Raw genomic sequence first — 6,347 nt, forward strand, 5'->3', positions numbered from 1 at the left:
CCTTCATGGTGAATGATCTTCGTATTCTACCTGTTTTTTTTATTTTACCCTTTGATTTCTCTTGCTGACTTATGATTGTTGCTACCCCAGACCCTCCATTCTGCACTCTACAATAGGAAGATGATCAACATAGTGCAGACCACCAGTCGCGCCACCAACGCCAAAAACCAAGCGCTGAAGGGGACAATTGCCAACTTGGCGCAACAGCGGTCTGATCTGAAGGAACGCGTGGTGGAATTGAAGGCTGAGCTTGTTGTTACCAAGAAGAAGCTGAAGGAAGGAGCTGATCAGCTGGCCCGTACTCAGGAGGTGTGAAGCACCTTCTCGGACTCCCTCAAGCGCTCTGATGAGAAGATCAGTGAGCTGATCTCCCTGGCCACCAATGTTTTCGCCTATGCTACCTGGCGGGGAAAAATCAGCGGGATACGTGCCGCTCTTGAGGAGGCTCCCACCCAGCAAGCTATAGAGGAGGAGGAGAGACAGCTAGAGATACTCTACCCCACCCAACCTGATCTGAGTGCGCTGATGCCTGAAGTTGGGGAGGTGAATTCTCATGCGCTGGCTAAGGAAGCTGCTGGTGGAGATGCTGGAATGCCCCAAGGTGCTGCTGACGGAGCTCAGGAAGCTATGGCAGCTGTGGATGTGCAAGCTGGTACGGTACCTAAAACAGGGGGTCAACAGGCAGAGGAGTTGCCAGAGGTGGAGGTCATTAATGTGACCGATAATTAAGTATTTTTTTTAATGGTTTTTTGGCAGTCTGGCCCAGAGGTGGCAGACTTGTATGTTTTTAAACTTTTTTTTTGGTTGTTTTGCCAGGGTGGCTGTTGAACTCAGGGGCCGTATTTTGGCCACGTTTTGGAATGCCCCTTGCCTTAATTTCTGGCAAGTTTTAGCTTATATTTTGTGTACTCATTTTTAGGTTTCCTTAGTTTAGGAGGTTGCCGTGTCAGCCTCCTGGCTGATTTAGGCGAGTCTTGTCATCCTGAAAAGGCTGACTTTCTGACTCAGCTAGCTGCCGTTTTCAGCCTGATGGCTGATTTAGGCATATGCCGCAATGTAAAGAGGAGTGGCCGTGTCAACCTGAGAGTCTGATTTAGACTAGTATGGTCAGCCCGAAGAGGCTGATTCAGACTAAGCTAGCTGCCGTGTCAGCACGATGGCTGATTTAGGCGTATGCCGCAGTTTTGGACTACTTAACCTTGTTCATGATGCAAGGTGTGTTCATCACGTTTAAAGCCAACAAGGGCGTAATTTAGGCAAGTTTATCGTCATTCTAGGACCAATGGGACGCAGCAGAATTCTAGTAGCGTAGAAATCCCTACGTTCCATGTATGTGCATGCATGTTGGGGCCCTGATTAATTGCGATTAAAGCGAGCTATGTCCAGGGGGTGGTATCAGGGGTAGCTGAGTAAGCGTGTTTAGCTGTCAACCAGGCTCCCTTTCGTATGTTCCACAGTCTGCCAGGTGAGGGTGCTCCTTGTGGAGAAAATAGGTTAGGCATGTTGGAGTGCCATGTGCCTTGATGTGTGTCCTAAATATGTTGTTTTACATCCTATTTTACACGCATTTCAGAGCTCATTTGTGTAGTTTAAGCTACTATTTTCCCTATTTTCATCTACTTTTGTGTTTTTGTATAATATTGCAGAAATGTGAAGAATTCAGCGGAAATCGAGCCGAATCCGTCCCCAAGTACCTAATGTTGCATTTGACAAGAAGTATTTACTTGGGAAGCGAGCTTGGTGCGCGTATCGAGGCCCGAAAGACGAATTTACGAAGCTTTTGGAGCAACTACCTGATGAAGCAATCGATAGACCGGTGTCCATGGTCGATCGACCAGAGCACGAAGATCAGAAGCTATTGTATAGCGAGCCTTGGTCAATCGACTGAGCTGTATGGTCGATCGACCGAACCATGAATCTGATGCAAATTTCGAGAATTCCAAAGCCCATTGTAATTAGGTTTTAGGAATAAGTATTACGTTATATTCCTATATAACGTAACCTGATATTTTCAGAATATCATCAACTCTTTTATCATCAGTTTTTAGGGATCGAATAATTAGGGTTCGATATTGAGTTTGGCATTAGTATTCACATTCATTCAATACAATTTATTTTCAGTTCGTACTTTCAGATTCTTTTTCCTGCTTTCTACTGGTAATTTTGGTTCCCTATTTCAGTTTACTTTGTTCGTTCGTAGACTAGAAATTGCTAGAGTAGTTTTCCCAAAGCCAAATTCTCGTTTCATGTTAATTGTTTATTTAGTTATTTTAATCATGAATTCGTTTACTTTATTAGTTAATTTTATTGTTGTTATTATTTCCAGTATGAGTAACTAAACCCCTTGTGCTAGAATGTAGGGAATCTGTAGTGTAGGCGGCATTAGAATTTGTAGACCTGAGTCGCGCCATGGTCGATCGACCGCCTACCCTGGTCGATCGACCGGCCACGTGAGAATTAGTTTCGTTTTAATTAATTTAATTGCTATTTTTGACGAATCGAGTGCACGCGACTAGTTGAATGTTTAGTAATTGACCGACCCGATAAGATCGAAAGATAGGGGAGGAAAATAGACTACCTAATTAAGATGACTAAATTAATAAGATCGAGAGATAAGTTAATTTAGACCTTTAAATCACTTTTCAGGACGAAAGTTAGTATTAGTGATATCAGGGACCTGTAGCTAGATCGAAAGATGCTACCTGTTAAGAATGGACCGAGAGGACGTCTTATTTTCCCGTCTCACGTGATTATCTCGGACTTACCTAGTATACTTTGCCAAACTAGAGTGAACCGACCATCTTAGTACCCTTTTAATATTTGATTTCATCCAGTTCTTTTATCATTCATTTATCTACTTTAGTTATAGAACAATCCAAAACAAACCCCCACACTTTTGTTACTTTAAGACTAAAATTAGACAACTAATAATTGCATATCTTTGGTACTGATACCTGTCGATGTAAGTATCAAAAATATTATTTATAATTTTCCAAACTACAACTAGCAAGTGGTAGTAAGGGTCGATCCGCAGGGAGGTAGGGAATTCTAATTGTTTTAATTTTAGTCTATGAATTTCTCAGGGTTTTGGATTAAAGTTTATCTAAGTCTAAAATGCAAAAATAAATAAGCAAAGAATAAAATTTAGAGTAAGCAAATGATAAAAGAAGAGCCAAGACGGTCGGTTCACTATAGCTGCGATGGCACATAATCCTAGGTAACTTCGAAATACGGTCGCGAAGGATGGGGAAAACAAGTCCTCTCGGTCCATGTTAAATAGTAGCTACCTCTCGGCCTATGCTACTATTCCCTAAGTCTCATTAATACTAACTCTCGTTCTTGATTAATGATTCCTAATGCAAACTAAATCACGTTATCTCTCGATCTTAGCAATTTAGTCGTTTTAATTCGTTAATTATTGTCCATTCCTGTCTCTCGATCTATGGGATGGTCAAGTTTGAGCATCTATCAAGTCTCCTCTTGGTCTCATTGAAAGATGAAGCACTTAACGAAACAAACAAAGCAAAACCAGATGCGTAACCAGTCGATCGACCATGGGTACCGGTCGATCGACCATACCGTGAATCGAAATCGCCTATAATTTATGCCATCTACGCTATAGCTCCCCTACATCCTAGCAATGGTGATTTAGCTACTCATACTTGTGATAAAAACAACAATAATATTATCAAATAAAGCTAACGAATTCATGCTTAGATTAATTAAATAAATAATTAACATAAAACGATAATTGGCTTTGGGAATTCTAACCTAATAATTCTATACTACGAATGACTTAAAACAGCGAGTATTAAACGAAGGAACAGAAAATACCGTAGGGAGAATTGAAAAGGAAAGATCGAAACCGAGTGTAAAGAAAGCTTTATTGACGGAAAATAATCTAAACTAATGACTATTGAATTGTATATTAAGAACTTGATGATAAAAACTGGATGGTTATTCTGAAAACTAAGGTTATGTTATATAGGAATAATCCTGCGTAACCTTTATTCCTAAACCTAATAACAATGGGCTTTGGAATTCTCGATCTTTTAACTTGCGCATCAGCTCGTGGGGTGGTCGATCGACCACTTGTACCAGTCGATCGACCAAGAGTGCTGTACAGAATTGTATTCTGACGATTCCTGCAGCGCGCACTGATCTTAAAACAGCTACCATTTCTTCGTTACTTGGTCAAATCAGGCGTTCTACACGGCGTTGGAAAGATAAGAGGATAAGCTTTCACCTCCAATTAGAATAACTCAATTATCGGCTTTAGAACTCGATATATTGCTATCTGAAGCAGGCTGCAATATCGTGAAGTGCTTCTTTGCTTGTTAAACTCGTATGTACCCATGCTTTTGCTATCTTTAGGCCTTGAAACACGCACCAAACTCATTCCTTGAGTCAATAATTCATGTCAAATCCTATTCTAAACACTCCGGGACATATTTGGTCCATTTTCCGCCATATTCTTCATATTCCTACAAAATCACACGAAAAGGAAGAAATTCACGAAACAAGGGAAATAGTAGCATAAACTACTCAATTGAGCTCTAAAATGCGTCTGAAATGAGGTGCAAAACATCATATATTAGACATGCATCAGGTACTCTACGACGGTATCAAATTTTGGCGCCGTTGCCGGGGAGGCAATTGTTTAATTTTTAGTTGTTTTTATTTTAGTCTTTTTCTTAGTTTAAGGGACATCTGTTCCTTAAACTATTCTCATATTCTACTTATAGTTTCCTCTTATGCGCAGGTCACAGGGTGGTGTACCGAGACCATTGGATCCTGAGATCGAAAGGACTTTGCGTGAGTTGAGACGATCATCTAGATTATTGCTGACAGAGGAAGAGCTGAGTACTTTGTCTAGTTACTACGAGAACGAGCTGTTTGAGGAGGATCCACCTTCGTCACCTGTTTCTACTTCCTCAGCTGAGACCGTCACATCTCCAGACATGGGTGAAGAAGCAAGTATAGCCAGTCACTCCGAGCCAACAGCTGATAATCTCTATAAGGGATTCGCATTACCAGGGACGGACAGAAAGTTCGAACCAAAACCGTCTTATATTAACTTGGTTGAGAGAAACTAACTTAGGGGAGCTGAAATGAAGATGCAGCTAAACATATGGAGACATTCATTGACTACTGCTGCTCTATACCCCCATCAGCAGGTTTGACCCAGGACCAGGTGAAGGAGACGATGTTCATATTCTCGCTTCGTGATGCCGCAAGGGAATGGTATCGAGACCTGGATCGAACTACTAACGGGATCACTGATTGGAAATCGCTGGCCCTAGCATTCTACAAGAAATATTTCTCTGCCTCGAAGACCAATGCCATTAGAGCTCAGATCACGAGCTTTAAACAGGGTCCTGATGAGAATTTTCATGAGGCATGGGTTTGTTTCAAGAAGCTGGTGCGAACTATTCCGCACCATGGGTTCGAGCAATGGAGCCTATGCAATCAGGTTTATAATGGGCTTTATGACGATCAGAGGGCTATCCTGGATGCTGCAGCTAATCGCAGATTCTAGGAGAATGTTGGAGAAACTAAGGGGTGGAAAATCATTGATGATATGGCCACCCATAAAGCTGAGCATGGAAATTCCAGGGGAAATCAAAGGAGAGCTGCTGAATCCCCTTCTGTAGCTGCATTAGAGGCTCTTACGGCGAGATTTGATAAGTATGAGCTTGGAAGAGGATCTCAATAGGGAGGTATTTACCAAGTTAATGCTGTTTCAGACGGTCCCTTTACATGCAAAAGATGTGGAGCTGAGGGGCATGTTTCGGATTTTTGTCCTAGTTCGAATGAAGTATGTGCTGCCTTTCAACATTATAGACAGACTGGTACATATCCCGATTCTTCTAATGTCCACCCCAATTTGAGGTGGTCTAACCAGAATGTCCTTAATCCGGGTCCACAGCAGCAGTAGCAGCAGCAAAGTTATGTGCCCTCTCATAAGCAACATCGGTTTCAAAAGCCTCCCTATGTGCCTCAGCAGCAGCAATTTCAAAGTTCTGACATTTTCGAGTTGAAAAACATGGTTCAAAATCTGTCGGGTTTGCTGCAAAAGGAGTCTCATGCTAGAGAGACTTCTAAAAAAATGTTGGAGAGTTAAATTGCTCAACTGGCAAGCAAAAGTGCAACTCGAGCTCCGGGGCAATTACCGTCGCAGCCGGATAAAAAAGAGACCCTAAATGCTATCACTTTGAGAAGTGGGTCTACCCTTGATGGGCCCGCTATGGTCGAGGATGCTACTAGAAAAGATGAGGCGGAACCAAGTAAGAAGAAGGCAGTAACGAACAGTAGCAAGAAAAAGACGATCAGCAGGTATATCAGTC

At 42.0% G+C, this 6,347-nt stretch overlaps 1 non-coding gene across 1 annotated transcript; it reads right to left on the reverse strand.

Annotated features, from left to right (window-relative positions):
- Positions 1-5,341: 5,341 nt before the first annotated feature.
- On the reverse strand, positions 5,342-5,448 carry LOC141636742 (small nucleolar RNA R71). The gene has a single exon (XR_012541330.1). It is a non-coding gene; the product is annotated as a small nucleolar RNA R71 (small nucleolar RNA).
- Between the last annotated feature and the right edge of the window lie 899 nt (positions 5,449-6,347).

The sequence above is a fragment of the Silene latifolia genome, chromosome Y (genome assembly GCF_048544455.1).
Source record: "Silene latifolia isolate original U9 population chromosome Y, ASM4854445v1, whole genome shotgun sequence".
In the NCBI taxonomy this organism is placed as follows: domain Eukaryota; kingdom Viridiplantae; phylum Streptophyta; class Magnoliopsida; order Caryophyllales; family Caryophyllaceae; genus Silene; species Silene latifolia.